Source organism: Vulpes lagopus, chromosome 2, assembly GCF_018345385.1.
Source record: "Vulpes lagopus strain Blue_001 chromosome 2, ASM1834538v1, whole genome shotgun sequence".
Classification (NCBI taxonomy): Eukaryota; Metazoa; Chordata; class Mammalia; order Carnivora; family Canidae; genus Vulpes; species Vulpes lagopus.
In genome coordinates this window covers 171,480,695-171,501,536 of record NC_054825.1, presented here as the reverse complement: position 1 = coordinate 171,501,536, position 20,842 = coordinate 171,480,695, and the positions used below count along the sequence as shown (strand labels likewise).

Genomic DNA, 20,842 nt, shown 5'->3' with positions numbered 1-20,842 from the left:
AAAATTATACAGCCAAAATGTTTTAATTCCTTAAACATTTTATTAAACCATTGTGTATATGTATGTATGTGTGTGTGTGTGTATATATATATGTATATAAAAAAGCAAGAGCACTTGGTAAAAATACGTAGTTAGATAAACTTTCACAAACTGAATACACTCATGTAATCAGCTCTAAGAGCAATACTTCTAGCCTCCAGAAGTCCTTTTCCTGTTCTCTCCCAGTCACTCCTCCCTTCCAAGCAAAACCAGTCTCTTAATGTCTCTTGACACCTGACTTTGGACTTTATGTAAATGCTTCCCTGTGTCTGGCCTTTCTAGTCAATATTACATCCATGAGACATCCATGTCATTGTATGTAGATAGATTTCATGCTTACTCCTGTATACAGTCACAGGAAGACCTGACTGGCAGGAAGAAGTTGAAAATAGCTAGAGCAAAATGTGCAAAGGCCCCTGGGATAGGGTAAGCTTTGGAGGGAAAGGGGGCCAGTGTGATGGGAGCATTTGAGCAATGGGATGGGTAAAATGGAAGGAGATGATGTTTGAGGGATTTTTAAGCAGGAAAGCAATGTGATATAGTCTCTATTTAATTTGATTGCTCTGGCTATGTGTGGAGATTAAAATCTAGGAAGGCAAGAGTGGACTCTGGGACACCAGCAGGGAGTCTGATGGAGTTGTGAGGGTGGTAACTTGGCCTAGGAAAGAGGAGAAAAGAACTGGATTCAGGATATATTTTGGAGACAGTGGCAACAGAACCTGCCAATGAACTTGCCATGGAGTATGAGGGAGAAAGAAACGTAAGATTCCATTGTGTGTCTGCATCGTACTTTGTCACTCCTCCCTGCTGGTGGCCGCTCAGGTTGTCTTCCATTTTCCTCACTCACAGAGCCAACACCCACATGCACACATCCTTGCTGAGCTGGCCCTCGAGGATCAGGGACAAGGGCATCCCAGGCAGAGGGAACCGCTGAAGCAAAGGCGGGGGCCTCCCCTGAGCCAAACCCAGCTCAGGCCCGAGTGTAGGCTGCAGAACGGGGAGCACATGACCTGAATCTACTGCTTACATCGAGTGGACCGGCTGCCTGTCTTGAGATGCTTTTTCATGCCCCCCATCCCCCACCTTCCCCAGAGCTGCTTTTTCCTCCCATCCCCTCCCCTCTGCAGGTTAGTCTGGAGCTTCCATCAGCAATGGAGCAGCAGGTGCTTATGTTGGAGTTGCTGCCCTATGCAGGGGCCCTTGCTCTCTGCAGTCAGTTTTGTTCTCCTGTCTCAAGAGTCATGGTGGGGCTTAAATAAGCATTGGCTGGCGAGGCCGTTGGTTGGGGGCCAGCCGGAGAGGATGTCTGGCCTGTAGGAAGTGAATGAGAAGGCCTCTCATTTGTATGAGCCTGATTCTTTTGTGTCCTTTGTCCCATTCACTCCTGTTTCTTGTCTCTGGCCTTGTTCTTGAGAGTGTGGCTCCCTCGGGCAGCAGCAGCTGCTGCCGGCCTCCTTTGCCCTTTCGGAGAGACTTGGGGCATCTGGGAGACTGTAGGCCACTCAGCTAGGGGAGGGCAACTCAGTCAGCATGAGTTTAAAACAGTGTGACCTGCAAGCATCTGAAGAGAGAGAGCCATTGGTGCCCTCAGGTCCTGGGGGTCTGGGTCCCACCCTGGCTTGGGCTTCTCTCTCTTATGCTATTGGGAGGGGCTGGCCTTGCCGACTTGTCAAAATTAGCATCTCTGGGAGTCTGCTTCCTTGCCTGCCCAAGGGCTGTAGAATAGGAGGAATTGTGGATCACGGGAAGGTAAAATCACATGTTTTAGCTCATACTAGGTCAAAAAAAAGGGGGGGAGGTGGGAGGCAGAGAGGGACAGTCTTGAAGGAGAAAAATATAGGGCATTAATGAGCTCAGCTAAGTACTCTCCCAAGCTGCCGGAGAACCTGTGAATCATTGCAACCTCATTAGAAGGCAGCCTGAAAAAGAATTTTTATTTATTTTTTGAGTGAGTAATATATGCACGTGATAAAATATTCAAGTGGCACCCAAAAAGATATGTTAGTGGTTCCCCCACCCCCATCCCATCCACTGTAACCTAGTTCCCCTCCCATGAGGACACCCATTTCAGGTGTGTATTTAGAGATACTCCATACAAAAACAAGTGCATATTATACATTTAGTTCTACACCTTGATCTTGGAACCCATCCCATAAGATGACTATATAATACTCCATAAAGAGTCTTCAGTGCAACACTCCCACTCCTGAGAATCTACCCTATAGGGACCCCTGGGTGGCTCAGTGATTGAGTGTCTGCCTTCGGCTCAGGGAGTGATCCTGGGGTTCTGGGATCGAGTCCTGCCTCAGGCTCCCCACAGGGAGCCTGCTTCTCCCTCTGCCTGTGTCTCTGCCTCTCTCTGTCCCTCATAAAGAAATAAAATCTTTACAAAAAAGAATCTACCCTACGGAAAGAAGTGGCCCCAGTACCAAAAGATGTTTATAACAGAATGGTTTGCAGTGGCAAATAAGCAAACAAAACCCTATAAATAAGATAAATACCCATTTTTTCAGGGAATGATTGAGTGAAACATAGCACATCCATGCCATGGAATATCAACTGCTAAAAGCACTACTAGTCGATTTGGAGGTATTATTGTGATATATTTAAAGGAAAGCAAGATTCAGAGAAGTAAGATGATATGATCCCATTTATGGAAAAATACAGTGACAAAAGTTGATGTGTCTGTTGTGTTTGAGCGATGGTGTCGTACCTCCATTCTCTTCCATGCCACATGGCCTGCTTAGCTCAGCATTCTGTGTAAAAGGTGCTGCAGTGTCCTTAACTATGGTCAAATCAGACTTTGTATGTTGGTCAACATTAGAGACTTGTTGGAAGGGTGCTCCAGCCTGCAGGTGGGGGGCTGGTGAACCTCACCTGGACCTCTGTCAGACCAGGAGAGGCTAAGGTGGGTGCCTCATGAGTACTTGGAACTGACCATGACAAGCACTTAGACCTCCTTCCCAGTCTCCTAGAATGAAATATGAAGAGTTTGGTCAGCTGTTTGAAGTGTTCATATCTGCCTCTCATAAGAATAACACGGGATAAACACCAATAAAAAAAAAAAATTTCTTTGAAAAAAAAAAAAAAAAAAGAATAACACGGGAGAGGGATCCCTGGGTGGCGCAGCGGTTTGGCGCCTGCCTTTGGCCCAGGGCGCGATCCTGGAGACCCGGGATCGAATCCCACATCGGGCTCCCGGTGCATGGAGCCTGCTTCTCCCTCTGCCTGTGTCTCTGCCTCTCTCTCTCTCTCTGACTATCATAAATAAATAATAATAAAAAAAATTAAAAAAAAAAAAAGAATAACACGGGAGAGTTATAGAAATGCTAGAGTCGAGGCATCGGGTCCCTGGCTGTGGGGCAGGCAGTACAGGCAACAGTCTTCCTTACGTCCACAACATAGCCCACCACGCAAGAACCACCCAGTGAAATGTTTCTCATGCCCTCCTCTTAAACCAGATAAAACCGGTTGCTGGGGAGAGTGGAACTGGAAGGAAGGTTCTAGGTAGGCACACTCCCACCAGACCATTGCATTGCACCCCTCCAGGGCCACCGTGTGTGCTGTGGTCTGTGATCGTGGTGACCATGGAGATGTTCTCTGCGAGACTCTGCATGCCTTCCCCTTTCCTACTTCTAGTTCCAGGGTGAGGATGCATTCTTCCAGAATTCTGGTATGTCCCTCAGAATGGATGTGGTTGGCAGTGGGTTGGGGCTGGTGACCCGTTTGGGTTATAACTTGTCTTCTGCTGGGCTTCACTTATAGTGGCAGGGAAAGCTAGAAGGGCCAAATTGAGGCTTCCTCCCCTGACTAGACCATTTGTGTTCACAGTGCTTTCTCCCCCTCTTGACCCTATCCCTTACCCCTGCCCACCCTCGCTAACAAGACAGAGGACACTTCCTGCCTCTGTCCTCTCCTACAGGCTGTTCATCAGAAGTAAGAGCTCACTTCTTGCTGGCTTATCTCCTCTGCCCCGCCTCCGAGATGGAAGGACCTTATTGCTACTGACTTAGCAGCTTTTATCCTGCATAGGGTGTGTGTATATATATATAAAGGACAACCTTCAAGTTTCTGGTTTGAGCAGATGGGTAGTTGAGGGTGTCTAGTGGTCCACTCTCTACCAGTGGATGGGAAAGAAACAGGTATGGGTGAGGATATTATGTTGAGGGTAAGGATACATATATGTTCCTATATGTATATGTGTGTGGGGAAAGAGAGAGAGAATTTAATATCTTTATTGAAAGGACAAAAACGTGTCTCCCACAAAAAGCCAGGCAGTGATTTTGTTCATTTATTCAGCTCATTTAACAGGCGTTTGGTGACTGCTCTTGTTCTGTGCACAATCTGAATCTGGCAGAAAATCACTCTGGAAAAACTCAGGAGATGGGACACCTGGGTGGCTCAGTGGTTTAGCGCCGCCTTCAGCCCAGGGCGTGATCCTGGAGACCCGGGATCGAGTCCCACGTCAGGCTCCCTGCATGGAGCCTGCTTCTCCCTCTGCCTGTGTCTCTGACTCTCTCTCTCTCTCTCTCTCTCTTATTAATTAATAAATAAAATCTTTTTAAAAGATAATTTAAAAAAAAAAAGAAAGAAAAACTCAGGAGATCTGCATGTGTCTTCCTTCTCTGCCTCACCCTCATGGCCACCCCATCAGCAGGGCCTGTGTGTCCTTGATTCTAAATTCACAACTCTCCCAGCCTCCTCCTTTCCATCCCTCTGCCCTCACACTCGTCCCGGCAACCACCAACTCTCCTTGGGCATGGCAGTGACCACTTCATGGTTTACTCTGCTTCTTTTTAACCCTGACAGTCTCTTTGTAACAACCAGAGGGATCTTTCAGGAATGTAGATAAGAAAACATCACATTCCTGCTCCCCATCATACTTAGAATAGAAAGCATATGTCTGACCATGGCCCCCCGGCCCCGTCAGTGTCTGCCCCATACCGGAGCACTCTGACCTGGGCTTCAACCATCTAGTCACACAGGCCTCCTGTGAGTTCCCTTGAACAGATTCACAAGTTCTCCTCCATCTCCTGGGATACTTGTTATTTTGTTGTTTTTTAACTTTCACTAGAGACTTTATTATCAACACAGTCATTGAATCAGGGTAGCCTTTTGAGTGTCTTTTAATTGAGGTATAATTCACATGCCATGAAATTCACCCCTCTTAAAGTACACGATCCAGTGGGTTTTGGTGTATTCACAAGGTTGTGCAGCCTTCACCAGTATCTAATTCCAGAACATTCTCATTGCCACCCAATCCCCTGCCAAAAACTGTACTCATCAGCTGTCCCTCCCCCTCCTCCCAGGCCACCACTAATCTACTTTCTATGTCTATGGATTTGCCTCTCCTGGACATTTCATGTAAACAGAATCATATAATACATAGTCTTTTGTGACTGGCTTCTTTCACTTAGCATAATGTTTCCTGTGTTCATCCACGTCGTGCATGAGTCAGTACTTAATTCTTTTTATGGTTGAATAATAATCCGCTGTGTGGATGGTGCCACGTTTCATTTATCTATTCTTCAGTTGATGGACATTCTGGGGTATTCTTACTTCCACTTTTCAAATGACTTCTCCTTTCTCTTTAGTTCTGGGCTAAAATTCACCTTAGTTTCCCAAATGGTGCTTCTCATCATTTGTGCTTAAAAATGTATGTGTTTGCCTCTGTTTATTTCTGTCCTTCGTTCTGGACTATCAGGTTTGTAAGGATAGGAACTGTGCCTGCTTTGGTCTGCGTCCTACCCTACACCACGCATAGTGCCCAGCATACGGTAATGCTTAATAATTGCTGAATAAAAGACTCAGTAGACCTCCTATAATTCTTTTAAGGTTTTATTTATTTGAGAGAGAGAGTGAGAGAGAGCAGAGCACGAACTGGGGGAAGAGCAGATTTCCTGCCTGAGTAGGGAACCCGACACGGGACTTGATCCCAAGACCCTGGGATCGACCCTAGCCAAAGGCAGACTTAGCCACCCAGACCCTGGCCAAAGGCTTAATCAGCTGAGCCACCCAGGCTCCCCAATCTCCTATAATTCCTATTTCACCTCCTTGTAAGGCAAAAATGGTGGTAACCCTGTTCTGTAGGAAATTCTACATCTAGCTTTCTGCCTGGTTTTGAGGAGAGATCAAGGGTCCTCTAAAGCCTGAGGGCACTTAGGTAACAGACTTCTAGAGGGATTTCTCTGGTATAGAGACTGTCCCATTGGCCATCTGCTGTGTAAGACAACAGTAGCTTTTGAAAGTACACTTGGCTGCCTGTAGCAGAGACTAGAAATAACACCAGTATAAACTCCATGGAAGATGGTTTCTATCCTGAGTAAAATGTCCACAGGTTGGCAGCCCAGGGCCAGTATGACAGCTCCAGAGGATCCTTCTATCTTTCTGCTTCACCATCCCTAGCAGAAGGCTTTCATCCTTAAAGTGGCATCATGGTCCACTGTGATCCCTGGAGTCAAGCCAATGAGTCTAGTCCAGGTGGGAATTAGGGTGGGGCAATGGGCACAGAAGTGTAATCCAGCTCCAGGTCTCTGGTGAGGAAGTTTCCTTCAGGCCCCACAACAACTTCTGCTTACTCTTGTTGGCCACCCCCAGCTGCCGGGCAAGTCAGGACGCGTAGTACTAATTGAGCACCTGGAGAAGAAAGGGAAGAATGGCTTTTGGGTGAGCAGCTAGCACCCAGTAGGTCCATTTCCTGCCCACAGGACCCTGAGTCCTGGAGCCAGCTTCTCCTCACCGGCCTGGACCTTCAGGTTACCTTCCTTCCCTAAGTGGCCAGAATCAGAACCGTGCCTTTCTCTGCAGAGAGGGGGGGTTTAAAGCTTTTCACGGGCCTTTAGTATAAAAATTCACTATGTCACCAGCAATAAGAATAATTTTATCTCACATTTATTGAACACTCACCACGTGGATAGGTTCTGCTGTTCACAGAGTAATTTTTGCAGTGCTCACAACACCCCTATTATCATCATCCCCATTTTAAAGGTAAGCAAACTGAGGCACAGACAGGTTGAGTAATAACCCTACATGTTCTTGCTGCTAATAATGTTTTTTTTTTCATTCTCCCCTTTCAGTATCTTATGAATAAGAGGATTAAAAAATAAAGCTTGACCTATTTTGGTAGATTGACCACTGTGCTATCTTCCATCTGATTAGCTGAGATCTAGGGAGTGCTTTGTGGAAAAGCACCCGGCAGTCAACCACATTGATGGGCTGTTTTTATGGAGTGCAGGAAGGGGCTTAACTGTTGGCACATCCAGCAAATGGCTGGTGACAGGAGGAAAAAGGATCCACAAGCTAGGCAGGATTTCCCTAACCCATGAGCCGGGGGCCAGCAGAGCACAGTGCTGTTGTGCCAGTGGGCTGGGCTTGGCCCTTAGAATCACAGTCACCCCCACTGCTCTTAGAAGTCCATCAGGATAAAGAAGGCTGTTTGAAATTCAGGTCCTCTGAGGATTAATTGAGACACCAAGTCCTCTCTAGATGCCTGTGATCAGTCATGCCTAGTGGAAATCTCTGATTCCTGAAGTTCATCTCTGAGCCCAGTCCTTTTGAGACACCTTAAATGCATGTGAGTGACTGTTCTCACTCTCCAGGGTGATGGCACAGCACAAGGCTGTCAGAGCCTGGCTGCGGCAAGGTGTTTTAGTTAGGTGAGCACGTGGCTGCTAGTACCAGTCTAAAGTGGTGTTGTCATTTCAATACAAATGACATTGTGTCAGGGGTGCCTGGGTGGCTCAGTGGTTGAGCATCTGTCTTCTGCTCAGGTCATGATTCCAGGGTCCTGGGATCAAGTCCCACAACAGGCTCCCCACAGGGAACCTGCTTCTCCCTCTGCTTAGGTCTCTCTCTCTCTCATGAATAAATAAATAATATCTTTAAAAAAAAAGAATTTGTGTCAAATGATATGTGATTCAATGGCTTGGCCTGAGGGCAGAGCACTGCTCTGACTCTCTTGCCCCCCTCATGGCCACAGATGTCTGCTGCACCCACCTTCCCCAAAGGGGCCAGGGCACCCAGAGAGCAAGTCCTTCTCTTTTGGAAGAGTAGTGTTCTGGGGACAAGAAGGACCCTCTCAGATCCAAGTATCACATCCACATTCCACTCTGGAACGAGGCAGACTAGGGAAGGGATAGAGGATTGTGTGAATGAGTCTCACTCTTTTGGTGAGGAAAATACTCTCCTAGAACCCCTGCAGGAGAAACCTTCACCTACACCAACATGAAGATAACGCTCCTGTGTTATCTTCTAGACACTTCTGTCTTTCCTTTTGCAGGCAGTCTTTGAGCCATCTGAAATGGACATCTGAATGTGGACTCAGATGGCTTTCAAGGCTGAGCCCGTTCTCTCAGCTGCTGTGCTTGGGAAGTGGCATTGGTGGTGGCCCTGGAGCCAGACCCACGGGGCTCAAATCCCAGTGGATTTGTGCTATCTACTTGCTGCAGGATCTTGGGCAGGTTACCTCTCTGTGCCTTAGTTTGCTGGTCGGTTAAAAATGGGGATGCTAGCGGACCCCCTTCTCGGGGCTGTTAGGAGGGTAAATGAGTTGATGGTTAACTGAAAGCAATGCCTGGTGTGTGGGCACATTAAAGCAGAACCCTGCTTCCAGCCAGAGTGAGAATATGCAAGGCCACATTGGTCTGGGAACTCAGCAGGGAATCCCAGACCCATCAGTGGGGAAGTGAAGTGTGTCACTGAGGTTACCGTCTCTTCCTCTTTACAAGAAATTGCCACCCGCTCTCTCAAAATGTCTGATCCTATGTACGCTCCCACCCGCAGTGACGGAGAGCTCCCCTTAGTCTACAACTTCAGTACATCTGGTCATGTCAAAGCCTGCCATACTGGCAGGTCGGCTGTGCGGGAAATGGCCACGCACTGTGGCTTTTCCTCGGTACTTTCTCTACAGTGGGTTTGTCTTGTGCCACTCTTCTGCAGAGTCACTTCAGCTAGGCTGGAGGCAGGACAGCCATGCGGCCCCCAGGACAGTGAAATCCTGCATCATGATGCTTACCCTCTGGTGGCAGGTGGGGGATGTGAGACCCTCTAAGTCAGTGGACTGAAGTCATATCTGTGGACTGAATCAGTCAATGAAAGAACTAGGGCTAAGTCGTTAGTGTGTTATTAATAGAATATAGGTCATAGGAGAAAACATGATTAATTGCAAGATGATCTTAGCGGCTGCCATACAGTATAGCTAGTTGAGGACCTAGATTTTCCCAAAGCAAAGTCTTTTCACATAGCAGCGTTTCTTTGTTGGCAGGTAGGTAGAGGCAGTTGAATGAACAGATATTTTCCTAAAGCACTCTTTCAAAGATGGGCTGAGGATGGGTGTAATGGGAATCTTCTGTAAATGAAGGATGATTGAACCACTTTATTAATAGGTGGGTAGGTCCTTGATGCTCCAGTGTGAAGCTGTGGTAAGGTCTAGAAAGGGGAAGGCAGCTTGTAGCAAAAGGCCCCAGTGAGCTGGATTCTCCTATCAGCCACTTACATGATGGGCTGCATGGAGGAGAAAGGTCTGGCTGCCCCCCTCAGTGCTTGGTCAGGAGGGGTGCATGTAGCTGGGCCCTCTTAGAGGTTGGATGAACACTGCCCAGAGTGTGTGACCTACTCCAAGACAGAAAACGTAACAGAAAGCTGCCATCTCTGGACACAGGGAGAGAAGAGTTGATAGGTGTGGTGCTAGCCTTTGGGGCCAGTGATCCTGCCCGCTGGAAGAGCAGGTGCCAGCAGGCATAATCTCTGACCCGTCTGATTAGTGGCCACTTCTTTACTTGGTCATTAGGGAGGAGGTGTAAGTGGATGATCCGTTCCATATGAGCTGAGATTGAAATATAAGGAAAGAGGACCTTCTGGGTGACTCGGTTGGTTAAGCATCCAACTCCTGGTTTTGGTTCAGGTCTTGATCTCAGGGTCATGAGATTGAGTCCTACGATGGCTCCAAACTCAGCGTGGTATCCACTTGAGATTCTTTTACCTCCACCCACTCCCCTCCTCTCTGCTCCTTACTATCTGCATGCTCTTGCTCTCTCATAAATAAATAAATAATCAATCATTTTTTTAAAAAGAGGGAAAGACAAGGAAAGGATAGAAATGTGAGGCCCAGAAGTACAGGAACAGAAAGGCCCAGGTGTGCCAGCTGCTTTGGGGTCAGGGGAACAGCACCCTGGCTGGTCGCCCCACAGAAGCACCTCCCACGGAGCCAAGGCAGTAATGCCTGCTTCGTAAGGTTTCAATGAGGATCAAAACCAAGGTCAGTAACGTGTAAATACTTTGAAATGTGATATGAGACTGGTTTTCCATATGTTATTTTGGAAGGGGAAACTTGTCAGATGCTCCCCTGACAGCCCAATTTTTAAAGCAGAAGAGAGTGGAGCTGCTGTCGGTAAATGGGGTGTGGGGGCCTTGCAGCCTCCCCCACTGCCTCCCCTTCTCTCTGTAGTGCCCTCCTGGGACTCTAGAGGGGCCTGGCTCTGCCTCCAGCTAGCCCTGAGCCCCAAACAAGTCATGTAAGCATTCTGAGCCTCAGTTTCCTGACCCATCAAGTGGACACTTCAAAGGAGATCAGTGTTCTTCACCCAGTTCCTACAGACAGGGGCTTCAGAGGCTTTTGGCATTTTTGAAACACAGTATTGTTTGTTTTTTTGTTGTTTTTTTTTTTTTCTGGAGAAACATGACACAGTTTGGTTTTGTCAGCTTCTTAGAAAGGATCATGTTCACCGAAACGTGAAGGAATGCGTATTGATTCCTGAGATCCCTTCCGGTTCCATCAGTCCGTTATTTCTGTTGTAAATGACAGGATCTTGCAGCTCAAACTGGCTTAAACTGCGAAGGGAAGTTAATGGCTTTGGGACCCGAAAGTCCCAGAGCTGGCCTGACTGGAAGCAATACTCAGGTATTGTCAGGAATGCCCCTTCTCCACTTCTGGGCTCTACGTGCTCAGCCTCAGCCTCGACCTCTTCTCCGGTGCCCCCCACCTCCAGGTGGCCGAGAGCCCTCAGCAGCCCCTGCCTTCCATCCCATGCTCTCCCCCAGTGCTTCAAGCAAACTTTCCAGGGCCTACTCTGATTGGCCCTGCTTGGACCATGTGTCTCTCCCAGAGCCAATCGCTGTGGCTAAGGGGAGGATCCATGGTCACGCTGGGGAGTCAGGCCAGGATACCCTCTCACCCCCAGGTTATGTCATCTGGGATTCTCTTTCTTGGTGTAAATCCTGGGAAGTGAGATCCATGGCCCTGTGAGTGTAGCCTGTGTGACACACAGGTGGGCCAGCTGCGCTGTTGCTCTGGCTTGGGTGCTGGGATTACTGAGGCAATTCCAAGTCCATCCTCCTCTCCCAGGTGGTATGAGGAGGGGCTCTGGGAGCTCTGGGGTCCTGGCTGGACTGCTGGCCCTGTAGTCCACCTTTGCTGCTGTTTTCCCAACCCCTCAGCATCCTCCTCTCTGCTCTGCTGTGGCCCTTCCCATGTATGAGGGACCCCAGTACTCATGGACTTGACAGCTCCCCCCAGTAGGAGAGACGTGGCACTGCTGCACATACCGGCTGATGTGCCTTTAAAGAGCCATATACATCACTCTAGAGAAAGGGGGAAGGGGGAGGAATGAGAGTGGCAGAAAAGCAATTTCCACTGTCATTTAAAAGGTAGCTATTAAAATTTTATAGGAGTTTTATTGCAGGGCTTCCTGATGATCCCAGGACATTTTTTTTTTAATGGAAAATCTGGTGATAGAGGAAAATATTCTGGGTGCTTCTGATTCCCTCCTGCCCTACCAAGCATCTTGAAAACCACAATTGTCAGGGCTTCATAGACTAGTGTAGGGAAAGCAACTACCCAAGAGACTATTTCTGAGTTTTTAAAGAATATGTGTTTTTCTGTGTTTGGTCTTTCTATGTATAGTAACTGTGTCTAATTTTACTTTGTGCTTTCCGAAATGGCTTGGTAGTGAGCTATGGGAATTGTCAAGAACTGCACTCAACTCTGCCCTTCTGTGTTAATCGAGTCATTGGTTTTGTGAACAAATGGAAATTCAGGTCAGCCTGCTTAAGTATCAAAGGAAGTGTTTGAACTCAAGGCCTGGGACATCCTGTACAAAATGGCTTCAGGTGTGGCTAGATCCAGAGCCTCACAGGAGGTAGCCAGGACCCCGTTTTCTTCTACTTCCTGGCTCTACATTCCTCTGTATTGGTTTTGTCATCAGATGGGCTCTGAGGCAGCTCCACATATATATCCAACCAGCTAAGCTGGGCCCCAAGAGAAACAAGCCATCTCTTTCCCTGTAGTCCCAAAATGTGTCCTGAGGCTGCTGTTTGTTGAACCTGATCACCCTGGTTTCAACACCAGAGCCACCCTGAGCCATCTTTGAGGCCAGGAGCAGGGAAGAGGAGGTTCAGTGGCTTTACTGCCAGGCCTCGAGCATATGACCAGCCTTCCCTTACCCTTACGAACTCATGGTAGAATGAGGGTCATTCCCACAGGAATTCCAGGTGCTGAGTGGGAAAGATACAGTTCAGGGGACTCAAGAAGGGAGATGGATGCAGGGTGGGCCGAAACTGCCAGTGCTCAGGACCCCTTCCCATACAGCTCACCCCTTCCCATGCTCACCAGTTGTTACCATCCCTGGGAACCTGCTCCACCTTTATTTTACCCTATCTCGAGTCTGGCTTTGGCATTTTTTTTTTAAGATTTTATTTATTTATTCATGAGAGACACAGAGAGGCAGAGACATAGGCAGAGGGAGAAACAGGCTACCTGTAGGGAGCCCAATGCGGGACTCGATCCTGGGACTCCGGGATCATGCCCTGAGCCAAAAGCAGACACCCAACGGTTGAGCCACCCAGGCATCCCTGGCTTTGGCATTCTTGATCTCAGGTCCATGGACCCTTCCATCCAAGGATGGAATTCAGAGGATCATAAAGTTGGCTGGGGAAAAAAGTTACATCTTTATTTCCTCTGCCATCTGAAATTTAACGTTTCCTTTCCTTCCGAATGAGGGCTGCAAGCCACACTGTGTTGGCAATACCTGTGACTGTGTCACCACTAGAAAGTAAAACTGTTTCCATATCACATTTTAATTGTTGCAGATACTGCGAAAGATCATTTACATTCATCTATTTCTAAATTACTCTAGTTATTAAACCCACACTAGGATCTTGTAATTTAAAGCATTCATAAAGAAGCAGGAATATTACCATATCTCAGATTAGGTTTTATTTTACACACACTTTGATATCTTAATATAATTGGTTTCCTTTATAACCTTGTGTATTGTATTTTATTTACTTAAAAACATGATTCTGAGGGGGCACTGGGTGGCTCAGTAGTTGGCTCAGGTCATGATCCCAGGGTCCTAGGATCTAATCTTGCATCAGGCTCCCTACAGGGAGCCTGCTTCTCCCTGTGCCTATGTCTCTGCCTCTCTCTGTCTCTCATGAATAAATAAAGTATTTTAAAGAAGAAAATAATAAAAACATGATTCTGAGAAGGAATCCACACTCTTCTTTAGCAGGCTGCCCTCAGGGATCTGTGGCAAAGAACCCCTTTTAGCTTCTCTAGGAACCCTTAGGGGCAAGATTATTGAAGATATCCTGATTCCTAGATTCTGGAATGTTGGCTAGCTGCGTGTTAGGTTTTCTTCCTGGGAGCTTCTTGAAGGAGCTGGCTGGAATTTGAACTCAGCCTGGGTGGTTGGGTAGCATTTGGACATTGTGGTATTGGGGAAGTGGGGCAGAGAGGCATTGCCAGCCAGTAGTTAGCTCTCTTTTCATTGACCGCCATGACCGTTGGCCTAGCCATGTGGTCAGGAGCGAGGTCTAGGACCAGGCTGCCTGGTTTCATCCCAGCTGTAATACACTTCTGACTGGCTGGGCAGTGTGTGCCTCACTTCCCTCTTACATAAAATAGTTGAAATCGTAGTGTCTATTTCTTAAGGTTATTCAGAGAATGAAATGAGTCGGCATGTGTCTACTAGGACAGAGCCTTGGCACATAGGGAACAAGAATCTAACTTAATGGCCATTCCTTATAAAAGGGTTCTAGATTATCCCTCAGATCTCATCTCCCTGCCTTAAGTACCTGATCTAAACTGAAATGTGAGGGTGAACAGTACAGACAATGGCCGCTCGGCCTGGAGACGTTCGCTCATCATAAAATATCTGTATAGAACAACTCTACTAAATATTCAAAAACATAACCATATAAAGTTTTCATGAAATATCCATTCATATATGAACAACCATTCTAAATATTTTAAGACATAAATTAATAATATAAAATTACAGGTCAGAACAAGTGCTATTTCTCCACTGCTCCTCTGCTCACAGTTGTCTGAAGGAAATATCCTCATGATAGCCTTCCACCTGCCCCTGTCACCTCCCTGCCCTCACCTCCCTCCACTTGTCCCGTCACTGACCTGGTGTCAGGCACACAGGCCTCCTGTTGCTCCTAAAATGCCCCCCACACATGCTTTGCCTCAGGTCCTTTGCAATGGCCATTCCTGTGGCCTGGAAGGGTCTTGCCCAGATAGCCACACAGTCTGTGTTCCTCCCGCAATGAAGTGTCAGTTCTCATCTCAGGCTGGGAAGCAGCAGGCCCATCACTACGCTCACCCCACTTACTTTCATCAAGACACCACTACTCCCTGGCTCCACATCGTGTATTTGTTTATTGTCTTCCTCCCCCCACTGGATTGTCTACTCTCTGAGGACAGTGACTTTGTCCTGGTCGCTGACATACCCTTGGGTGCTGAGCACAAAGCAGGTATTCAGTGAGTATCTGTCACGGGAGTGAATTTGTGAATGACAGAAACTACGGCAAGAAGGTTCAGGTTGGCCAAAGATGTAACCTCGTGTTGTTCTTCTCCGTAGATGCACAGTCTTTGACATCAGATCCCCTGGGACCCTCAAGGAGCACTAGTGCCTGGAACACACTGAGGGTGAGTACACTGTGGCTGTTTGTTGGCTTCAGTTGTGCGGCTAGTGCATGTAGGCCTCTCTTATTTTTAAAAGTCACTTTAAAATGCATCGAGGGAAAAATGGAGGTCTCCTTCACTGTCTCCTTCACTGTCCTGCCCGCCACCCGCAAATGTGACATCCTCCCTTGGAGGTAATTACATCACTGGTCTGGGGCATTCCTGCCAGAGCTTTTCTGACTCATGGCCGTCCCTACTTCCACTTGTGCACATGTCCCCAGTTTGCAGAGAACCCGTGCTGCATGCGGCTGCTTCTCCTGCAGGTTTCCCACTGTCCGCAGTAGCGGTGCGTCCTGGAGATCTTTGCTCATAGCAGACATCAGTGTAGCACACTTTTTTTTTTTAATTCGATTTTAATTTCAATTTGAATTCAATGTACTTTTTAAAATGTACGTGGAATGAAATTCACTCTTTGGTGTACATTTCTTGGAGTTTAAGCAGATGCATTCAGTTGTGTATCTACCAATCCCATAAGATATAGAATGACCATCTCACTGCCCTTTGCAGATGTGCTGCTTCCCTACAGGCTGAATTCCCTACGTAATTAAAATGTGTACGTACAGTGAATACTGGTGATGTAAAGATTTTGAGTATGTTATAATTAGGTTTCTGGGGTTTTTTGCTAGTGAGCATCCTCCTTTGTTTCTTTGGCATAGACTAAACAGTGGTGTTCCAGTTGATAGTGGGGCATTCCTAAGTGAGGACATTGACCTTTGTTGGCAGGCTGCAGTGAGGGTACTTGGGAGCAGTGGGAGTAAGGGCATTGTCTGATCCTTGAAGCACCGGATGACCCTAATAGTGTGGAAAGTAGAGACAGAAGATTCTGGCGTCCAGACTCTGCACACAGGGAGTGCTGTTGGCTGAGTTGGAGGGAGTCAAACTTTGGGAACTGAGTGAATCTGGATAGCAGCTTCTCTCTTGGCTGTTTGTTGGGTCTCTTCACATTCCTTCATCCTGGCCTAAGGCTCTGCTCGCATACCTAGAGTACATGTTTGTGACAGTCTCAAGGGGCCGCATTTTCACCAAAGAATGCTGCTTAGCACAATTTTTTATCAACTTTTTTATTTTGGGGGTGCCTGGGTGGCTCAGTCAGTTGAGTGTCTGCCTTCGGCTCGGGTCATGATTTCAGAGCCCTAGGATCAAGCCCTACATTAGGCTTCCTGCTCAGTAGGAAGTCTGCTTCTCCTTCTTGCCTTGTGCTCATGTACTTTCTTTCTCTCTCTCTCTCTCTTGCTCCCAAATAAATAAATAAAATCTTTTAAAAAACAAACTTTATTTTGAAGGAATTTTAGATTATAATAAAGTTACAGAAAGCATACAGAAAATTCACATATCCACCCTTCATTCAGTGTCCCCTACTGTCATCGTTACCATCTTACACACCTTGGCATAACCACCAGAACCAGGCAATGAGCACTGGTCTAGTATGATGAACTAAATCAAAGGGTTCAGTCACGTTTTGCTACTTTGCTACCGATGACTCTCTTCTATCCCAGGATCCTACTCAGGATGCCATGCTGTGTTCAGTTGTCCTGTCTCCTCCATCTCCTCCAAGCCGCGGTGGTTCCTCAGTCTTCCCTTGTGTTTCTGATCACAACAACAAATAGGCATTTAAACACCTTCTGTTAGTTCCCTGTACTGGGACCCTCAGGAATGAACTGAACAGAAGCCTTTCCCTCCGGATACCGACATTCTCTAGAGAAGAAAACAGCAGACAGGCAAACAAGTGAATGGGGTGGGGATGAGAGCTACAAAGAGAAGAGTGATGTAGGAAAAGGGGGCTGCCTGGGAGGAACAAGCGATTGTAGGCAAGGTAATCCAGGAAGGCCTCTCTGAGGAGGGCCCCAAATGGAAGTAGCCAGGCAGGTGCCCAGCCTCACTTATCCCCAGCCGGGCGAGATAGAAACATATTATCTCACTTCGTAACACAGTTTCGGGAATCCTGGCAAGTAGGACAACGTGTTCCCTTTCTGTGGGGCAGCCCCTACTTTGCTCTCGCCCTTTGTCCCCCTGTGAAAATGCCAAGTGTTGCCAGATCTTTTCCCCAATAGAAGGCAGAAATGAAGAATTCTTGCTAGTCCAATAAACCCAAATTATGTTACATCAGATGATTTTTAGTGATTTGTGTGGATGAACATATTTTGTTTACATTGTATTTGCTATTATTAGTTTTTAACTTTTGCAGCAAAAGATGCCAACTTTCATTTCGGTAGTAATGTAGATTCCTTTTTAAATATATGTGTATGTATATACATACATACACATATATAAGTTAAAAATGAACTGGTTTACTAGGGCATCTGGCTGGCTCAGTCAGTGGCGTACACGTGACTCTTGATCTTGGGGTCATCAGGTCGAGCCCCACACTGGGTGCCAAGATTACTTAAAAAGAAAATTTTTAAAATAAAAATGAATTGGTTTAGAGAAAATATCAAGTAAATAGTGGCACAGATGGGACTAGATGCAACTGAAAAGGAAGAGCAGAATATGGTGATGGAGGCTTGGGAAGCACTGTTCCAGCCCATTCTCCCACTCTTTCTCTCTAGGTCAGGGGTTCTCACCCAGGGACCTAAACAAAGGTTGGCAAACTATCACCGTGGATGTGTGCCCTGAGCCATTTGTGTTACGGTGGGTGCATCAGCCAGGAATGCTTTTAGCTGCAAGAACAGAGGACTCAACTCACAGTAGCTTAAACAAATGAGGATTGATTGCTCTCCCATAATAACCAACTCACAAGTACTTGGCTATGAGATTAGTTCAGGTGCTGAGTGGTGTCCAGCCTAGAGCTTCTTGGATTCACTTGGCCTTCCCCTTGTGGTTGCAAGGTTGCTGCTGTGGCTCCAGCCAGAACCAGGAGGAGAAAGTCAACCTAAGCAGCATGAGTTTTCTGGTCGTGAACTGCTTGAGCACTCCCCCCAAAATCCCCCCAGAAGATTCCACTTATATCTTACTGGCTGAAATGTGTCACCATGGCCTCCCCTAGCTCCAATGAGGGTGGGAAATTTCATTTAGGCTTTCAGCCTCTCCTGGGGAAGAAGCCAGGGGAAAAAGGACTTGAGAATGTCAGTTGGGTTAGCCAACCAACAATGTCTGGCTCCACAGGGAAAGAAAACAATAACCATTAATGTTAATGGGGACTGACTCTGTGCCCGGCCCTTCCTTGAGCACTTGATGTGAGTGATCTTATTCAACCCCTGCACTGGCCCTATGAAGTCGCTGCTGTGATCTCCCCACAGTAGTGACTTGGAAACTGAGACACAGAGTGGTGATGAAGCCACTTATCAAGTAGAGGAGCCAGGGTGGGGAGCTTTGCAGTCTGTCTCCAGAGCTTTTGCTCTTGGCGCTTGTACTGTGTTGCTTCATAAGAGGCCCTGGAGCCCCAGACTGCTGGCTGTATGACCTGAGTTTAAATTCTTCCAGCCCGGGAAGAATGGGACAGCAGAATCTTGCTTTGGGCAAGTTTCAGTCATTGCAAAGCTCTCTCGTGAATCACATTCCCTCGTGTGACCACCTCACCTCTCCCTGATTCTGCTCTAGTCCTGGTGAGTAGCACCAACTACATGTCTTCTTCCTGGCTTGCAGATAGATGGCTGAGAAGACTTCTTCTTTGGCCTCCCCTTTCCAAACAAATGGTACCTGTGCTTTTAATTCATCTTCCTGGAATGAGGCTCTGGCCTTGTTTTCTTTCTTGGGGTTCTACTGGGCCGATTCAGCACACATTTAACAGGTTCCTTCTCTATGCAATCCCTGCAATATAGTGGCACAGGGAGGCAGGCCTTCAGTGACAGTGACAGCCCAGAGCCATCAGGGCTGTATGGGGGATGCCTAGGGGCTGGTGGGCCACCAGAGGAGGTGCCTGGCCAGCCTGTAGGTCAGGTGGGGCTCCTGGAAGCAGCTTTGGGCCTTAGAGGAGGAAGAGATTCATCAAAGAGCAGTTTCTCCTTCTCCGTCATGTCCCCTTTCTTCAGTGAAACTGCCACTAAAGCTCTTCGAGAGAGAAGAATCTTCCACCCCCTTCCTCTGTAAAATGAGGGGTTTGGACTCACACATTGGGCACTTCCCATTTCCTGGTCCCATGCTGGGTGCTAGGCTTACAGGGATGCCTTCCTGGAGAGACAGTGTTTTGGGAGAGCTCTGTAGGTCAACTGCCTGGAGTGATGACAGTTCTAATATGGGAAGCCACAGGGCTAAAGAAACTTGGGAGAGGACACCAAACCCTGAAACCCCTGACTTGGGGTTTCAGAGCAAGCTTCTTGAAATCAGAACGGCAAAATAAAAAATGGTTGGACATGGCGGAGGGCACAGGCTCCATCCAGAATCCACCTAGGTCCAGGGTAGGGAGGGCAACCCGGGAGCCTTCTAACCCTTCCCAAGTGACTGTGGATCTCAAATACTTAGGCCAGTGCCTGGCACAAAGTAGTTACATAATAGACAAGATCATGGTCATCGTGGTGGGTGGTGGCTTATACGCGTTAGCCTTTACTGTGTGTCAGAGGGTGGGCAGCTGAGTCTCCAGCCTATAAGGTAAGAAGCCCTCACTGGTCCCGTTATGATTATTTATTTACCAAATATGAGTGTTTACCATGTGCTGGCATGGTGCCGGAATATAGCCGTGCCTGGGAACAGGACTCGTCCAGCCAAGGCCTGGGCCAGAAATCTTGTGGGAGCAGAGCAGAGCTTCTCTGGTGTGTGTGTTGGAAACCCACTGCTATTGGCTTCCCAGCCCTTTTCCAACTCACTAGTCCCGGGGCCTTTCAGCACTGGCCGCTAGTGTGCAGGCTGCCCTTGACCTTTGTGGCCAGAACGCATGGATGCTCTGCTCAGCCCATCAGCGGAATCCCAAATTAGACCTGACAGTGTGATTTATTCTCTGGGATGGAGCCGGGAGGGCAGAGCCCCAGTGGGTGATTCCGCGGGAAGGTTGTCAACCCGAATTAGCCCAGGTCCTTTCCTGCAGCCTTGCTGCTTCAGCTTCCTCTAGCTAATCGGGTTTTCCAGGCTGTTGCTGGCTTCTGGGCAGCCTCCTCCCATCCCCAGGGGCTGAGACTTGGCCATGATCCCTAAGGAGCTGTGTTTGATGAGGGCCCCGAGGCAGGCTCTGTCTGGAGGGAGTGGGCGCTCTGGGTCCTTTCATCCCTCACATTAGGAATTGAAAGTGGCGATTCCCCAGGGACTAGTTGTTCTGTCCCCTTCTTCTCTTTTCCCCTCACTGAGATTCAGTTCTGGCCAGAGACGGCATCGCCTTCCTCCTTGCCTCCCATCTGTGGTCACGATTCTCTTCGTCTAGCTACCTGCCTTCATTCCCAGGAATGCTAGTGATAGGCAAGATTCTGCTGCAGTAACAGGTTGATCCTGAAATCCTAGAAGTTGGACACAACAGATGTCATTTTCTTACTTGTGACACAAGGCAGGTGAGGTGGGGGGTTCTTTATATTGTACCTCAGGACACAGGTTGATGGAGGCTCCTTTCTTGAAGTCTCAGGACTACAACACGTGGCCTCCAGGGTCACCACGTCAGGACAGGGAACTAGAGAGTCACATAGCAGCTATCAGATGCCAAGGCCCCGGGGGTGACACTGTTCACTTCCGCTCACACCTGGAACTGGTCACATGGCCCTGCCTAACAGCAGGGGGCTGGAAACAGGGCGGTAGGTGGTATTCAGTGAACAGAAGTGCCCTGGCCACAATAGTCAGGTGTGGCATTTATTAAACACCTTCTGTGTGCCAGGCTCTCCAGGGGTTTGGAAATACAAAGAGGTCCCCACCTTCCTGGAACTCATAGTTGAGGCGGGGAGGGAGGGGGACCAGAATCTAAGTAGGTAATTACAGAAACAG

The 20,842-nt window shown here is 47.8% G+C and overlaps 1 protein-coding gene across 3 annotated transcripts in view; it reads left to right on the top strand.

Moving 5' to 3' along the window:
* The window catches only part of SIPA1L3 (signal induced proliferation associated 1 like 3), a 234,216-nt gene that overhangs the window by 78,622 nt on the left and 134,752 nt on the right, over positions 1 to 20,842 (top strand). For all 3 annotated transcript variants that reach the window (XM_041742388.1, XM_041742406.1, XM_041742395.1), the window contains one exon: positions 14,904 to 14,971. The gene's annotated coding sequence lies outside the window, so the exon portion shown is untranslated. The remainder of the gene's footprint in view (positions 1 to 14,903; positions 14,972 to 20,842) is intronic.